This window comes from Acanthisitta chloris, unplaced genomic scaffold, assembly GCF_000695815.1.
Source record: "Acanthisitta chloris isolate BGI_N310 unplaced genomic scaffold, ASM69581v1 scaffold375, whole genome shotgun sequence".
NCBI classification, from domain to species: Eukaryota; Metazoa; Chordata; class Aves; order Passeriformes; family Acanthisittidae; genus Acanthisitta; species Acanthisitta chloris.
The window spans coordinates 201,082-220,081 of NW_008672965.1; the positions used below are offsets into that span (position 1 = coordinate 201,082).

General features: G+C 39.2%; 1 protein-coding gene across 1 annotated transcript in view; it reads right to left on the bottom strand.

Annotated features, from left to right (window-relative positions):
• The window catches only part of SLIT3 (slit homolog 3 (Drosophila)), a gene marked incomplete at both ends in the record, with an annotated part of 216,259 nt that overhangs the window by 190,678 nt on the left and 6,581 nt on the right, over positions 1-19,000 (bottom strand). The window lies entirely within an intron of this gene.

Genomic DNA, 19,000 nt, shown 5'->3' on the forward strand with positions numbered 1-19,000 from the left:
TGGCCTTTTTTTTTTTTTTTTTTTTTAAGGCGGAAGGGAGTAATTTCATTACATTAGGGCATCCAATCCATTATGAGCTTTTACCGTCATGTCACTGAAACAATTTCATTAAGCTAAAGGCCTGTAAATCATTGGAGGTCACTGTGCTGCCCTCCGTGACCTCCCAGAATGCCGTTTTTTCTTTTACTGGAAGTTGAGTCCTCTGTCCTGACAGTACTAAATCTCCAGGCTTTATCTACCCAAGAGCTGTGAGAGTGCATAGGGAATATACCAATTCCAAATTAGACTCAACTAATCTAATTTTATAGTCTTTTTATTATTCTAAGCACCAAATGTCTGTGGTGGTTCGATGCCTCTCTGCATTGTTACTGGTCCCATCTGGTAGCCCGTTCTATTGAAAGATTTCTGACTAAATACAGACTCTGTCTAACTGCATCAGGGAGAGCAATCCAGTGACAAAAAGCATTATACACACATACACTTAAAACACTATTTTGATTCAAAACGTGTAATTTAATATTTGGATGGCAGAGTTCTCTCATTTGTCTCCCTGTATACGCATGATTTAAATGTATTTTGCAATATATGTGGATACAGCAGTGCAGCTACATCTGTCTCTTTTGCTTCAAAAATTAAAGCTGTCATTTAAAATTCAGTGATTACATCTTCTGACATCTGATCCCTGAAATTTTACACTTAGAGAAATAAAATTACATATCTAGCCACGTGTAAGTAACATATCTGCATTTCATGAAAAGATAGATGCAAGCTCCTGACTCTATATGATGCTGCTCTTTGCACAGCACAAACTTTAGATCTGGTGAGGCAGAGACCTTTTGTACTGTGTATGTAAAGTATTATGAACACAGATACAAAGACTGCATTGCAGTTTCTGGTTTCTATTAAAAATACACTAAATAGATGTGCAAATATAGCAAATATATTACACCTGAGTATACTATAGTTCTACAGTTTCACCAACTTCATTCCAATTATTTGCTGTATCGAATTTTTGGCCTAAATACACATTTGTCACAAATTTCTTATTATACAACAATAAAGCACAGACACAGAAAACCAATCTTTATGAACCCCTTTAGAGCTTGATCTACTCACATTGAACATCTTGACTATGTAGTCTGGTGTCAATGAACATCATGGGTTTTACGACTTAAAGTACAGGAAAACCCATACACACTCTAAGGTCTACTAAAATCCTTAGGAAGCATAAAGCTCAGTTAAGGTTTCTTATAGCTCTCATAACTTTGGAGAACTTTGTGAATTTGGCGAAACTTCAGCGATGTGTCCTATATTGACAGACGCTGGGATGTACAGTCATCCCAAAGGGATTTTTCTGTAAGAGTTCATGCATAGTATAGATACATATGTAAGGAAATGCATACATACATATTTATGTTCTCTCTGTTTCTCTGACCACCTAGCAAAGATGTTAAAACCTCAGTATTTTTGACTGCTGGGAGGACCACTGGCTGCTGAGTGGTTTCTTCTGATATCCCTATTTAATTGTGCGGGTTATTAAAAATTTGTTGCTCGAACAGAAAGGATGGTGCATTTTTCAGGAGGAACAAACTTCTAGTGAGTTAAATATCATGCTGTTTGCATGACTAAGTACTTTACACTTGGCTTTATTAAGCATAAGTTGGCACATGCTAGCATGACGAAGAGAGAGAAGGCTCAACTTGATAATCATCTCTCCCTCTCCTTCTACGGGAAGCACTATATATTGCCTATTTTTATTTGAGTTATACTATAATATTGATTTTTCTGCCAAATACACTAAAATAAGCAAATAAGCCCAGTGTGCTAGTCACAAAGCTTTCTGATTAAAGGGCTTCCTATGTGGGTATTGGTTTTTTTTAAAAACGTTACTCTCCCAGATTGATTTCTGTTGAAAAACCATAACGACAATCTTAATCATATTTCCATAGGTCCAGTCATGCTAGTGCTAACAAGCAGGTTTAGTCTGTGTGATCGATGCACAGGACCACTGCAGGGGAAACCTGTAGATGCTCAGAAGACACACACTCAGCAGGATGGTCAGTAAATAAGGAAAATATTCATTAGTGGTACATCCTGACTCTGTGACCCATGAACTAAATCTGCACAGTCTCTGGGAGACATCCATGTATTTAATGCTCCTTTGTCACAGAGCTCATGCCTCCTGATATCTATCACTCCAACAAAGTCACATCTGCATTTACTCTAAGCATGAGATTTTCTTCTCAAAAGCAACTGAACTGTTAGTTGTCTTAACATCAGGCACGGCTGGTTTTAAGACCCTCCACCTCCCCATTTATTTCTCTGTGTGTAAAGATGGAAATCCTATTTCTTTGCATGTGTACAGCACCCTGGTGAGTGGTTCAGTTGAGACTAAAGATTTAAGAGTTATAAAACTAAACTACATCTTCCTGCCAAGACAATGCATAAGTTTAAAGTTTTGGGAAGACTTTAGGCCAAGTCTTACAGAAAAGCAAAGACAGGTGTTCAGCACATACTTCTATACCTGTGAAGACAAAATAAACCCCCTGTGATGTTGGCTAGCAGCCAGATCACATACTCAGTGGGGGTAAGCTGTGAATGCAGCTCTTTAATGGGCCAGACATTCCTGACACTAGTTGAGAAGAACATCCTACCTAAATAAAACTAACCATATGCAGAGAAAGTAAAAATTCAACTTTTTTTAAGAAAAGGAAAACCCAGAACAGGTGGCACATACATTTCCCTGAGGAACATGTGACACTGCTCCCGTTTCTCCATCAATGCCTTCTGAACAGAGAACTCACATGCAGAGCACAGGTCAACTACCTGAGACAGAGATCAGCTGCTCCAGCCTCACAGGTAAATTTAAAGAATGGTCTTGGGCAGCAGAAGCCTTGATTCAGATTTAAATGCCATCTCTATTTGTCAGAGCTCATAGCCTTTCTAGAAAATCTTTTCCTCAAGATCACAAACAGGATGTTAAGCATGTAGTGGTGCAATGTACTGGTAACAAAAGGTCAGACAACACAAACTCAGATTTAAGACACAATTTTAAAAAGGACAAAATCACTTTTCATATCTCCATTTCCTCCTGCCTTTTGAAGGCATACAGTACTAAGCTCAGACTTTATCTAAAACTACCACGTTATTTGACTGCCTCTGAAGAAGAAAGTATTCTCAGAAAGAAAAAGTGAGTACTATATTTAACAGAGGCTGAAGGATGAATGAAACCACAGTACCTAAGCTGTGTGAAACAGCCATACAGCAGCACATTATAACAGCTACAAGCTAAGGCATGAACAAATGAACACCACCAAACTTTGAACTTTCACGTTTTGCTAAGTTACACAGATATCTGACTTGTATTTGGGTCAATGCGTTTGGATTGAATGCTGAATCTCACACATGAGGCACAAAGTACTGGACTTGGGCTCAGTGACGTTGTAGCAACAGGTCCTTGCTCCAGCGTCAGCGAGCTGAGATCCCAGCCTGGGAAACCCAGCAGCTCCCCTGTGATTGAATTATCTCCCCTGACCTCACCTAAGAGGCTCCAGGGATCCCAGATCTCCATGACAGGCAATTAGCAACCAGACAATGCTAACAGATAACAAAGAGCAATACCAGAAGACCTCAGAGAATGGAGCAAAGCACTCAAGCAAGGAAAATATTGAATGGGCAAATGGGATTGAGGTGGAGTGTGGCACAGACAAATGCTTATAAACAATGCAAGAATTTATAAAACTATTTGGAGGAAAAGACATATTTCATATGGTAGAGCCATAGGCATTATTATAGTCTTTCTCTAACCAGGGCTCAATACCTACTCTCAGTTTTTATTAAAATGCAGGAAAATTATGTGACTGAATTATAGGCAACTGATTGATCACTGTCAAACTTTAAAATTGATGTTTTAAAAAAAACCCCCGAGACACAAATCACCTTTCTAAGAAATAATGTTGCATCCTAATGGATTTATGTCATGGGAGAGTCTATGGCTTGGCCAATGCACCACATTAAATGTTTAATACACCATTTCCCTGACAGAATATAACTCCAACTTATCCATTTAGACTTGTACATTATCTATCATATACAAGAGCTAAATTTCAAATAACGTCTGGTAGGAATAGGATTTTAGAATGTTGATATTCTTTTGCCATTTGAAATAATCCTCTAAATACTGAGCCTTGAAGGTTTTGCTCACAACAATAAGGAATATTTAATTTTTGAAAGCACTTGAAAGATAAAAATCCTCAACAACAAAGCTGATACAATTTTTATCATGCTACTAGTTTTAAGATTTTTTTTAAAAAAGCAAAACTATTCTAAAATATTAAAGAATTGAATTCATGCAGGGTGAATTTTTCCAAAACTGAAATAATCTAATCTTTTATTAACATTAAAAATCAGTTAATATTTAAAGCCCTACATTTATATTGCTACTAAGATTTCTCCATAGTTCACCAGCTAACCTGGTGCCTATGTAAGATCTTTCAGTATTTCCTCTGCAATTATCTACACTCAAATTCACAGATATCCTTCAAGCACCAACATTTCACAATAATGAACTGTCTAAGCAGTGTTTTGCACTTTATTCAGTGAGAGATTTTTTTTCCATTTACAAACACTACCAAGGCCACTGCAGAGCTCAAGTGCTAATCTGTTTTTTAATTATACTGTGACAGTAGTTAAATTACTATAACCTCTTTCTGTATTTTGCCCAAAATCTAGTTAAATATTTAAATAAAAACCTCCATTAAGAAGCACTGTAATGAATACTGTGCAGATTTCTTTGTTTCTCATATTTCATATGTTTAGCATAAAAAAGCAGTGCTATAATATTTGCATATTTAAGAAGGTTCTGCTGTCACAGATTCAAAATTACTGTACTACTGTTATAGATCATATCTACCCTTGTAGATCCAAAATTAGGCAAGAGCCATTTCCTCATTAATAAAAGACTTGCATATTTAACCAGGAGTATCCATATTAAAGGCATTGTATCACTAAAGTGTTTAAAAGAATTTTCAATAGCTATTTCACAGGAAGGTAAATTCACTGCAAAGTATTATAGAATCTTTGTTAGGAAAAAAATATTTTGCTAATTATATCACCAAAAGAACTTCAGTTTGGACAACATTTTTCCCAAACCTTTTCCATTTCATTTCTAATACAGACTGCTGGGTCTATGCCATCCCTTTCCTGTAAAGTTTACACTCTAGTACTTAAGCTCGTCAATAACTTGCAAGAATTAGAGAGACACTCTCTAACGTTTCTTGTCCTTACATAACTTTGAGAATGTTAAAATTTCAAAAGAAAGTGACACCAACACACCCATGCCAAATTTCTCACATACCAAACTAAAGTCCTTATCCTCAAATTAATTGATAAGGAAACCCCAATAAATGGGAAAAGATGATGCTTTGAAGTAATACTAAATTCAATTAAATTGAAATAAGACAAAGTTCTCTCAAAGAGGCAGTTACTGCATTTTTTCACATTTATTTTTTCTCTTTATTGATGCTTCATGAAAATAATTCTGCAAGAGCTTGCTTGTATTAAAAAACCTAAAGAATTGATATGGCTGCTGTGATCAAGCTGAAATCTCCCTCTGAGATTTTTCTAAGTGCTCTAAAATCCCCTTCTTTTTGCTTCCCAAAGATGTGGTTTTGGCAAAAGCCATGGTTGAGGCTTTGTGCAGAAACAGCTGCACATATTCTCTGTATTCAGTTTTCATACCCAACCTATGTTGTCAGGTTGTTAAATTTAAGGAGGGAGAGATATCTGATTTGAAGGGGAAGAGTTGCTTATAAATAATTACTCTGCAGACTATTCAAAAGTATTAAGTATTTACTCTGTGTATTTCTATTACATAAACTCACAAATCAAAATGTTGCTGCCAAAACAGAGCCAGCATATTAGCTTAAAGCAAATCTTGAGTGGCAAATGAACATGGAGACTTCTCCTGCCACTTCCCACAAGGACAAACACACACAAACCCACTATTTCCTTTCAATATCAGGTGCTTTAGAACAATTTTTTTTCTTTTTTTTTAACTCTCTCTGGTTGCTGATGTAACAAATAGTGCATACCAAGCACAGAAATTGCTGTCTCCATAGCAATTGGGGCAGGTTTTGCGGTTTCCCTAGTTACTCTTGACTGATAACCATCTGTTGTTCTCCTCTGCCATAGCCCCAAAGGGGAAAAGGGGAAGAAATGAGGAAGACAAAATGGGTGTTTGAGAATATGAAAGTTATTTATTACGGTGTTTTTTAGATTTTTGGCTTTGCACTTAAATTTTTATTTATTGCTATTTTCAGTTGACAAGTATGAAATACTGCACACAAAGAAAACTTCTACTTCCAAAATGTTAAATGTTACTAATAATTTAGCTTATTAATAGGAAATCATACTAGATAATATCACTAGGAATATTAATAGGAAACCATATCATTCGGGACATTACTATGACACGGGAAAATCTGAAACCAAAGCACTTATATAGAAAAAAAATGTGGATATTTAATCTAAATAAGTCATAGAAATTTGTAATGTACAAAGAGCATGAGTTGGAGGAGGCGCAGGTGGTTCCGTACACCCAGCTGCTGCAGGTGGAATAGGATCACTAAGGCACTGCAGTGATGTTTGACCTGTTTACACATTTGTGGCCATTGCTTCCATCACACCTTGAGCAGTCTGCCTGGGGGGAAAGAGAGAGAGAAGCACAGCAGTTCTGCAGGGCTCAGGCTGTCTGTGCCCCATCCTTCCTCAAGGACAGCAGCACTGCTGACCCTCACCCGACGGCCCTGCTGCCCGAGGCACGCGGCAAGATGTGTACTGCAAGCAAGGCCAGTGGTTACACAGGATCATGCACCACCATGGTATCGCTTACATGGAGCTAACAGCACATAAGTCATGCTCATTTGGAAGGCAAAACAAATAAGCCCCCACAGACGAGCTGTTACAGCCGATCAATACGGCAGCATCAACTGCGACTTGGGTTTCTTCCTTGAAAATGATTCTACGCGTATGTTCCATGATTTAACAAACTCATTACAGAACCAGAACTTAAAAAAGAAAGACACAGGATGCTTCATCCCTTACTATTAACAAGTTGTCAGTTGGAAAAGACAGACAAAACTTGTTCAGAGAAACCAGCATTTCTAAAATGGGCTCGGTAGGCCAGAGGGCTGCGAGAAACTCTCTGGCATGATGCAACAAGGCAGGGTTAGTGCTCTGCTGGTTCCTGTAGGATGGTTATTGATCAGTGGCGCTCAGTAATAATTCTGGTGTTTCACTCTTTACGCATTTTTATTATTAATAATGTACAAAATTCAGGTTTGAGAGGAAAATTAGGGCTCTTCTGCCTGTGAGAGGCCTTGACTTGATGAGCAAACATGACAATGACATGGGGCACAGAGGCTGTGGCAGAGAGCAAATGCAACAGTCCTCAGCAGCACAGCGAAGGTAAACGTGCCCGAGGGCCAGGCTCCAGAAGTGCCTGTTCTGCATGGTTAGGGAGATGACAGAGCAAAAAGGAATCTTGACATTCGATCTCCAGACATCTGTCCCCTCTGAAATCCCATATTACATTACATTAATTCTATCATCCACAGTATACAATGACTTGAGATATGTTTTTCTAGCTCTTATGACAAAAATCAGGAGGAAATAATACCAAACCAGTAAATGTGGAGAGTAAAGTCACAGCAGAGTATCAGCCTCACAGTATGGCTGGTAAATTTGGGCAAACCAGTAGACTGTTGTGGTTTGGTAACTTTTTCTTTGTTAATAAAAAAATTAATATTAAAAACTTGTGAATGAATATCCAAACAATTAACAGCTTGCACTCATGAACAGTGGTTTCTTAGTATAACACAACAATAATTTTTCACCTGGATTCTGGTTTATCAGACTTTTGAAAAACCAAAGATGCCCAGTTAAAGCTGGAGAAGGAAACACAGGTCTGAATATCTCCGTGCCCCATTCTGGATTGGGGGATATTATGTTTTTTTAACATGGTTCTATTCAGTTCTGTAACATTTAAGAAATGTCAAAATAATAACTAAATCCCACAGCCACCAGAGCATAGTCAATGAACACTACATATGCCAAGAGGCTGCATTAGTTTTAAATCACTTTGATAAGGGTTTCCAGTACTGGCCATGCTTAGCACAGGTTCAGAAGCTTTTCTAAGGGATTCCAGAGCAGGTCATTTCATCCTTACACAGCTGTGGGCTCCAATTTTACGACAAGCAAGTGGCACCCCAGATGATGAAGGGTGGGGGTGGAGGGGTGTACTTCCACGTTTTTTGTTTCATTTTACTCCTTTTTATGCTGATCAGGCAAACAGCAATTTGCTTTTGAGACATGGAATTTATCTCATCCTAGTAATTTCTGCTGTAAAATTGGCCACTGAAATATAACCAACAAAAAATAACTGTTTTAATTACTTTAAGACAAAGAGCCATTTGGCTTAGTTACACCTTTGTGCTGTTCACAGATTACGTGTTGGGTGTTATCAATGTCAGAGGTTTTGTTTTTAACACACAAATGCTCCTAAATGGCATACAGCTCCAAATTCCTTCTCCTCACTCCGTTTCTCTGCTTTGCAAGCAGATGGTTTCTCAGGCCAGCTAAGAGCAACAGACCCAAGTACATCATAACTATGCTCCTGTGCTGTTGCCCTCTTACTGATATAAAACAAGGCTAGCAAGGGATACTATAAAAACATGGAAATTTGTTTTCTAGGGGTTGCTTCAATGCATATGTAACACCTCAAAGCTCTGATTTCAAATCTTTACATTTGTAATTTCTTAGCATCACATCTCATTTCGCAAGTCAGATCTGTGGCTGACTAGGAATCAATACTAAATAAGCATATGGGTGAGTTTAGATGAGTCGGTGCTAAGGGCGGGAGAAAGACATTAGAATTCAGCCTGAACCTTCTGAGCTTTTAAGGCCTTTACATCAAACTCCATTCTCACCACTCAAGGCAATGAATTCAAGTTCCCCATCCAAATTCCCACTGGAATTATTTCTAATACTCTGACTCTATACCTCATTGCCCCAAATTTGCTTGTTCTCCTACACAATTTCCAACAAATAAGTTAACATAGTATGTGCTTTGGATTTCAGCTTTATCTGCTTATGCTACAAAAATGTTAATGAAAGGGTGAGTTCTTGCTGTGTGCTTTTATATATTCATTTATATTCATACTAGGTTCATAAAAATAATACTCTGCACTTCTCTGGGTGCTCTGTGTGCTTATATATGTAACGTGGGTAGTTGCACATACATGTACTTATACATGAGTAAGCAAATAACACTCCTGTTAGACTAAGGAGACTGGAAAAGGGTTCAAATATGCACTACAATCTGCTATTTTGTTACTGTGACAAACTGGGGTATCTTCAGCAAACACCCAGACTGCAAAAATGAGAAACCAGCATTTCTGGATTGGAGATCCTTCAGTGAAAAAGCAGTGACTGACAGAGTGGCCTCAGGACTGGGAGGATGTTGGGTCACTGCCTTACCCGCAAGCTAGGGGACTACTGAAATTAAAGCACCTTTGTCACGGAGACCCCAAAACATCAGGCAATCATTTCTGTAGGGCAGTGGGGAAAACTGTGAGCAGGTGCAGAAGTGCAAACCTTCAACTGGAGGATGCTCTGGGCCATACACTTGTACAACTCAGCTTCAGCTGCTGAACTGTCACCAAACAGCCTTTTCCAAGCTTACAATCTTTGATTTCACACGTGCGAGTGTTGTCTTGTCCTGTGTGCCATACAGTGAGGTCCATGGGGGATGAAGCCTCATTTCTGTGTGCATTCAGAGCCTCATGCAAGAGTGATGAGCAGGCCAGCCTACAGCTGACTTCTCACTATCACCATTACTGAAGTCCACTCACAGACATGAAGTGTTTGTTGGGCAGCCAGACATGAACTTGAAGACTTATTTTTCTTCCTCTAGTAATTGTTCATATCCAAATTAATCATCTTATGACATATTTCTGAATATGTCACACCAACTATGCCCCTGTGACCTGTGTTCGCCTCTGTCACCACACTCCTTTGCCCAAGTCTACACCAGGTCTAGAACAATTCCAAAACTCACCTATGCTGTCAATGAAACATCTGCAAATACCAAATGAAAGCTCAAAAAACTTAACAAGAACTAACCAGAACAAAAGGTGTTTTGAAACAACTAGCTTCTAGATATAAAAAAAGAAACCTTTAAGAAAAGTAAATCAAAAGAAAATTCAGAAAAGACTGTAGGAACCAAAAATAAATAAATTACTTGATAGGTTAAATGGTTAAAAAAATAATGTTGTTCTTGGTTATCTGGGCACCTAGCAATTACATCAAATGTTAAATACTTTGAAAAATGCTATGGAATGAAAAGCCAAACTGATTTGCAGTTGACAAAAAAAAGCCATTTTGCTTTACTGTTTTCAAGCCAGTCAGACTCATGTCATCTGTGAAATGTTTCTCACCCAGGGTAAGGACAGCAATCCATCCTGCAGATTTATGTTTACAAGCATTTTGGAACAAATGTTCCCATTTGAACACCCATATGAACCATAAGTACCCAATATGTTTGGATCCCTTCATTCAGTTTTTGTTAGCAGATCTTCAACTTTCTGAACAATGTTTTACCAAATCAACGTGGCACTACCATATATCCTACAGGAACAGCACACAGAACATATGTGATAACTCTTGCACGTATTCACCAGGGAGTTCCTTTCCACCTACATGAAACCATAAGTCTATTTCTTTTAATTCATAAAAGCAAATGACATCCATCTATTTTTGGCATTTATGTGATGGTTGCAGCATTTGAGTCCCTCACCCTTCAATATATTTATCCCTGCACCCCACAGATGCACAGCTGCCAGCAGCGACCTGAGCTTTTACAAAATTTCAGGACCCAAATGTGTCACTTCCAGTTCTACTAGCCTACATCATGTCCAAACTGAAATATGCTTCCCTGGCCTTGAGACATGTAAAATACCAACCTAAAACATAGAACAGAGAGAGTTATATCAAAAGTCCGTCAATAGCTATTGATGATGTTACTATTTCCTCCAAAGTATGTTGATAAAGGTAAAACACATATAACAGCACTGGTGCTGACTGAACTGCAGTGCTTGAAAGAAGAAATATCATCAAAAACCCTACTGGTACCCAATATCATCACATAAGCTTAATTACTGGGGAGAACTGAAAAGCAGGCTAACAGGTGCTGAAGCCTGTCTTTCAGTTTTCCTTCTAGATCGTTAATCGCTTGGACAGATTAACTGCTGGACAACTTGACTCTGGATCTGAACCTTCACAGTTCAGAAATCCAAGTCTCATGGGACAACCATAATCTCCAAGATAACACACACTGCAAAAACAGGATGCTAGGTCACCTCCAAAAGGTTTGATTTCATTTCGCAGGAGACCTGAGTAACTTAAAAGTCTGCACTTATCTACAAATGCAGGACTTGTAATGAACGGAAATGTGAAAGAATGATTCCATTTAAAACTGGTAAAAACAGCATCATGAAATAACAGCATGCCCAATTTAAAAAGAAAAAATAGATATAGATAGAAGATGGTTTACTATTAGAAATATGGTTAGCATTATTAAACAATTGTTGCACCTTACACCTGACATTAACAGGAAATATTGCAAAGGCAGGTTTATATACAGAATGTCCTAGAAGTTACAGACTCCAGTATCTTTCTCGACAAATTGCTACTTTATAATTATTTTTTTGAAGAAAAATATTTCGTTTTGAAATTATTAACATGAACCTTCAGGTCATCTTAGACATTGTGGTTTCTTAAATATAAATGCTTACATGTCTGAACTGCTCCTTCACATTTACTTACTGTCCACTGAATAATGATTCTATGAGCCTCACAAAATTGAAGCCATTAGCAAAGTATCTTAAAAATTAACTTAATCCACATGACTTTGAAATTTTCTTGCTAGGTGATATATTTTTATGGGTATTTTTTTCCTGACGTTAGTCCATAAGTACATTCATAGCAGAGACATCTGCTTCCCCTGCCAGGATTGCCATGACAAAAAGGCAGTCATGTGCGAGAAAACTTGTACTCCCTAGTAGGATTAGGCAGCAAGTTTGGATCACAAGAGCACACCAGTTACCTTATGTGACCCGTTAAACAAAACCTCAGACATCTAATTCATACTGAGATGTGACAGCGCTGAAATAAAATGGCCAGGGAAAAGCCCTGCCCCAAAGTTCTCTTTCTTGCAATCAAAGCAACAATTTTTTTGGAAGTAGGTAAAGAGGATACCTGCACAACTGGCTTCACAGGATATTTCTCCCATCCTTCTCAGTCACTCTCCTGAGAATGCTGCTTATTGCCTAACTTGTTGTGAAAGGCTTACTGCTCCCTCCCTCCCCCCCTGCACATTAACCCTTAATTGTGCTTTCAGCTGCTCCTCGAGAAGGGGGAGCACCACATCTCTGAAAAGCAACAAGAACTCAAGGCAGAGAGCTAGAAACCAAACAAAACAATCCACCCCCAACAACAACCCCCCACTATTTAGTGGGGCTTTTGGTTCAGAAAATTGTGAACACCCCTTACTCAGTGAATCATTCTGGGCAAACCACTTGACGCCCTTGCAGCAGACATCTTCCCTGTATGACTGGGTTAAAAAGCAGGACCTAATCAATAGCTGTTGCTTTATATGACCTGCTCTTAAGCATATAAATTAAAACCAAAAGCAGGTTCAAGGGTGAAACACACACAGTGCTACGGAGGGGTCACAGGAGAAAGTAGAAGGAAGAATAAAAAAAGGGGGTAAAAATCAATTTAATTTCTAAGGCTAATTTTCACACCAGAAAGTTCCATTTTCCACCCCTTGTCATGATGAGCCATTTTTAATGTGTATGGAAGTGTCATGTTTTGCTGCCCTGAGAAGCAGGCTGGATGCTCTATGTTGGGCACCTGGAAATGCATCAAGAACTGCTTACAGGGATCTTAATGTAAACCATTTGCCTTAAGGTATCTTGTGCACCACATCACAGTTTTATATACCCCATTAGCTTATCTCTTCCAGTGAATTAAAATCTAGGGTCTGGTGGGTTAGTTTGGGGTTTTTTTTTGGGAAAAGCATCATCCTATATTCCAGGATTAACATGTCATGACTGCCTTCTAGGCAACTTGTGATTGACATGATATTGATACTGAATTAATCTCAATCACTCATGAAAGTCTCATGTTCCGTCAAAGGAACAATTCAGAAATCCTCATTTTCCCTAGTAAAACAAGAGAAAGGAAGAAGAATTCTTTGTGTGAAAAGCACCTCGGACATGCTGTGTAGGCACATTATCACAGTATTACTGTACTACTGTTCAATGAGTTGGAAAAATAACTCCAAAAAGAGCTTTAAAAAAACCCCCACAAAAGACTGGAGCAGAGGTTACTTCCACATGAAGATAAAATTCTCTCATTTGTTTCTTTGACATTTATGGGACTACCAAAGGGTAAACAAAAGCAAAATTAGATCCCACAGGCTTTTGGTAGGAAAAAAAGAAGTGGAGGAAAATGATATTCGGTAGCAGAAATCAGTTGTACAAATGAGACCATCATCTCACAGCCTTTTCCACTGCTGCCGTCTCGCACTCACCCCATGTCATCTGCTCTTAAACAAAAGGGGGTTTATACTTGCCTACCTCAAAGCTATTATACTACACTCATTCTCAGATTTGCACCTAGGTAATCAACTTTACACTATTTCTATTAATCTCATAACAGATATTTGAGTGCCTGAGAATTCCCTCTGTGCTTAGCACAGACTGAGATCCTTATTTTATATTGGAAGAAAACGTTGCAGATCCAAGCACAAACACCACTGGTTTTTTTAAAACAAATGAGGATCCTCCACAGGATCTTCTTAACATCCACGTAGGATTTACATGACCTGAGCTTCTTTTGAGGAAATTTTCAAATTATGCAGCAGTTTAGCTGTTTAAAAGGACTGTATAACATCCCTTGCTGTGCAAACACAGTGAGCATATGCTCATATAAAACAATTTGTGATGAAAAGATTGTAAAATATAATTATACCATTAGAGTTTAATTCTTCTTTTCATCCAAAAATGTTTTCCTTTTCAGGCATAACAATTTTGGATTTAACTGAATTGCAGGTGGTTTCGTTTTCCTACAGTCACTTTACCTCACTGAGCCACCCAACTGCAGGATAGTGAAGCCATGGAACAGACTGAATCACTGCATGAGAAACATAATCATTCCCTTCTGGGCTCTAAATGTGGCAAGAAACTACACAGGCTTTGTCGTCATTGTCATTTTAAATACCCAACTCTGCTCTGCACAGAGAGCTGCAGCTGAGTTGTGGGCTGGGGTTAGGAAGGGAGGAACATCCATCTTATTTTGTGGTCAAGGAAGAGTGGTCCAGGAAATCTAGTCCCCCAGTCAATTAGTGACATTAATTTTTGAGCCCAAGTCATTGCCTTCTGGGAAAACAAGGATCCATTTACTTACCTGTTTTGAAACTAGTGCTTTTGTCCCTGTTTTTAATGAAGTTAGATCAAAAATGATAATTGTGTTATGCAGAAAAAGTGATGCAGTATTAGTTAAGAACTGAGGGAGTTTTATTCATAGTATCAGAATGGCTTGGATTGGATGAGACCTTAAAGACCATCTAACTCAACCTCCCTGCTGTGGGCAAGGACACCTTAAGAGGTATAGCAAATCCAGGAACGCTGTTGCCTACTTACAAAATGAAATATCAAATCTTAATCCCAGTGAAATGGTAAAACAACTGGAGACCCCGGAAACCCACAGTGTCTCTGCCTTGAAAGCCAAAAAGTACAGTGGCTGTTCAAAACAGCTTCTGAGTAGCAGGTCAGCACTCCCTGCAGACCATCTCCATCGGGCTCGGAAGTGGTCCTGCCAAACCAGACCCATGGCAAAGCATGGCACTGCCAGGGAATGAGCAGGCACTGCCTGACTCTGCTCTCCTGCCAAAGACCCTTTCTGTCACTAGCTAACAGACATGTGTTTCACTGACCAAAGAGCAGAGCTGAAACATGGGGAGAGAAAGAAACGTTTTAAAAAAAAAGACAACTCAAGCTATAGTTGTAACTACGTCCAGCTGGGAAGGTCAGGAGGAGAAGGCAAACTTTGTTCTGCTGGTGGACAGTATTTACAACCCCCTTTATCCACGGAGTCTGCACTAAAATGATATTGCTATGCTGTTTTGGCTAGAGACTGCACATGCTGACCCCTCCATGCCCAGCACAGCACCGGAATAATTCCATACAAAAGGTTTGCATTAAATGTAATGAAGCAAATGACAAAATCAATAAACCTGGAATGGTGTGGCTATCATAAAAATGATGTAAATTCAGAGTTCACAGTGGTTATGAAGCTATTTAGATTCATAATTAAAACCAGTACTATCTCTTTTTTTTTCAGAATAAAAGTTCCTTTTGACAATCACAGATGAATGCTACAGGAAATCTTCAACAAATGTATTCAAAATTAAGGTACACCACAAAGACAGCATAAATTATACAAAGATAAACTGTAGGCATAGGTTAGCCTAAACATGTACGCAATAAAGAAAATTTGATTTTCATACTTTTTCAACTGATGTCACATCCCATTTTAATCAAGTTTTATATCAAAAGGACAGTAAGAACACCACGTAGCCTGTTTTAAAATCAAGGTATTTTTTGAAGTTTGTTTCTGTCAAAGAGACTCTTGTAAGTCTATTAAAACAGAAAAGGGCCAAAGCTGGTATTCATTACTCTCCATACGAGAGCAGAGCTGCAGCATAGGTGCTTTATTAGGATATAAGAATAACAAGCCTAGAAAGCATTGAGCAGAGCTCAGCTAAGTAAGTAAGCAGATAAGTAATCTCTGGAAACAGCAATAGTCACCCAGACTTTCTTAGCAGATTTCAAGCCCCAAATAACAGACCTCATTCAAGCTTAGGGGTGAGGTTTTCTTCTCTCGAGCTCTGCACCTGGAGCTTGTGGTCACATTTAAAAATTTCCAAAATGTCATATTTAGGCAAGTGGATTTAGGCAAGTGAATCTCTAGACTCCCCAAACTGACTTTACCTATTTATCACCTAATCAAACAGACATTTTAGAAGTGACCATCAAGCCTGGAGTTCTCACACCCAAACACTGAAATTTTTCAGTCTCCTGTGCAAACCATTCACACCACTGTGTCAGATCTGCTGCGTTCCTGATGGGACAGAGCACATCCACATCACTCTTCAAAACCCCCACTGATGACCAGCTTACAGAGCTGCACTGCAAATAGCTGCAGGAGAAGCCCTCTTAGGCAGGAGAAGACAATACATTATGCAAAATACAAGGCATAAGGAAGATCAGAACAGAATTTGAAGTAGATGGAACGGGTGACTTCGGTCTATGTGGTACATTTTAACTTTCTTGTCATCAGCATTAGGATTTTACCATATGAACAATTAAAGTGCAGCCTTGAAAAAATGCTTGAAATAAATTCTCAGAAAAGGAAAAAAACAATCGATATTTTTCCTTGTCTTATGTCTACAAGAAATATTAAAAAACCTATGGTTTGCCCCAAAATTGAGATTGAAACCAATATATACTAGATTGGATATACTGAATCCAGAAATTGGGTAAATCAGAATTATGTATGGTCTTATCATGAGGGTAGTCAGCTCTGGTTAGCCTTGGAAAAATGAAAATTTTAAAAATATTAAATGCCAGCAAACATACATCCTCCACTACTATGGACAGTTGGTTTATGTACTTCTCTTTTATAGGTAGAACACACTTAAGAAAAATTTCAGCTTTTATTTATCTGACATTTTACTCTGGGGAAAGCAACCTTTACAGTGAGGAAATCTGTTTCTCAGGAGTGATGGTTCAGCTTTTAATAAGTTGCCAGTGACAGATCCCTTGTGGCTAGTTGAGCCCACAACTACAGGCATCCATGAAACAAATACTTCCTGAAATGCAAGTGGACAGGAGAACAGAGCAGACATCCCCTCTACTTAATGCAGATGTTTTCATTTAAAAAAATAAAATTAAAAAAAATCAGCAGTGCTTTTTCAATCTGGGCAATCAATCTCAAGTGAAGTACAAGTCATAGTTTAGCACATTCAACAGATTTAACATCATTCTGTGCTGGTTAGTCCACCTGGTGTTTTATTTATTACCAAGGGACATGGGAAAGGGGATTTTGTAAACTGAAATGTGTTTAAAAATGCAAGTATAGTTTGATAACACTAGCAAATACAACAGGTTTAAATAGGTCATGAAATGGTTTTGGGGTTTTCCAGTATTTATCATGTGTGCTGCAGAAGTTGTAGGTTAGTAGTCTGCACATTTATTCCATTGCTCCCTGATGCATATGGGACCATCCTAGGTTGTTCAGGAGTAATGCAAAAAAGCAGCATTCCCATTAGCAACTGTTGTCATAAAATACAGGAATATCCTGCAACTAGGGACCAAACCCTGCAGCTGACCATGTGAATCACAGGATCATAGAAACATATGGGTTTGGGTTGGAAGGGACTCATCTTGTTCCAAGCCCCTGCCATGGGCAGGGACACCTTCCACTAGTCCAGGTTGCTCCAAGCCCTATCCAACCTGGCCTTGAATACTTCCAGGGAAGGGGCAACCAGAGCTGCTCTGGGCAACCTGTGCCAGTGCCTCAGCACCCTCACAGAGAAGAATTTCTTCCTAATATTCAACCTCAACCTGCCCTCTGCCAGTTTAAAGCCATTCCCCCTTGTCCTATCACCACATGCCCTTGTAAACTGTCCCCTGGAGAGCTGACATAACACTACTGCCAAGCATTTACAGGAATGCACTATCAAGACTGAAATCCACTCACTTGCAAGATCATTGATGAACTGGCATCTCTTAGCATCAGTGCACAATGCAAAAATCCTCCCAAACTTTCTTTCCAAGAAGGTAATTTTGAATAATGACTGCTCCTTATGATGTTAGAACAGATACATGCAAAAGTTTCAGGGTTGTAAGGACACTTGAAAAACTGTATTTCTCAACAGTTCCAATAAACTGGCAGAGAGGACAGTTATTCATTCAGAAGGCACTGCCTCTGTGCACCAGGTTCTCAAAAAATGCAGAATTAACTCTTTCAAGACACCTTTCTCACCGTCAGCCAACCTGCAAAAGGCCCTTCTGCGAGGGAAGGGATACAAGGGTGACCCTCCCTGCAGACAGAGCACACAGTCCTGTGCCCGAGATCCTGGACTCCCACAGACCAGCAGGAAGTACAGATGGTGTTCACATTGCCTCCCCCTCCTGACAGAGCAGAGAGAGAGAGGAAAAAGGCTCTGCCGAGTCACTGGAGGCAGAGAAGAAACTGTGATTGAAGGAATGCAGTTTCTAAATTAAATTTCAGGGCTCCATCTCTGTGTTCCTAACAGGCTTTCCCTTGGCTATGGCTGCAGGAGCTATGATGTTCCTGATGGAAACAGGACATGCAGGAAGGAATCTTCACCTGGGGCAAGTGAAAACACAGTTCCTCCCTACACCTTCCTGCCTGCCCGAAGCCAGGCTGCACAGCTTTTAGGTTGTCTTGCTTTTTTTCTCTGATTTGTACTCTAAAATATACAAGAGAAGTTCTTTAGAAAGACCGGGGCAGATAAATTTTAAAGGTTAGTGATTCAGAACTGAATAAAGCAGAAAACAAAACCCAAGGGATAACATACACCCAGGTGACCTCAGGCAGTGTAGCCAGCAGCACTTCCCTGGGCTGAACCACAATGCATGGCCAGGCAGTCCCTGCAGAGCTGGGCCACCACTCTCCAGAGGCAAACGAAGCCACCAGCTGCTGTGTCACTCCTGGGCTGACCCTTTGTGTGAGGCCAGCTGAGAGTGTAACGAGATGAAAACTACTGTCTCACAAAATGTCCTCTGCTACGACTCAGCCTCTCTGCTTGGCTCTGCACATCTCACCTTAACTGCATTCTGCATTGTGT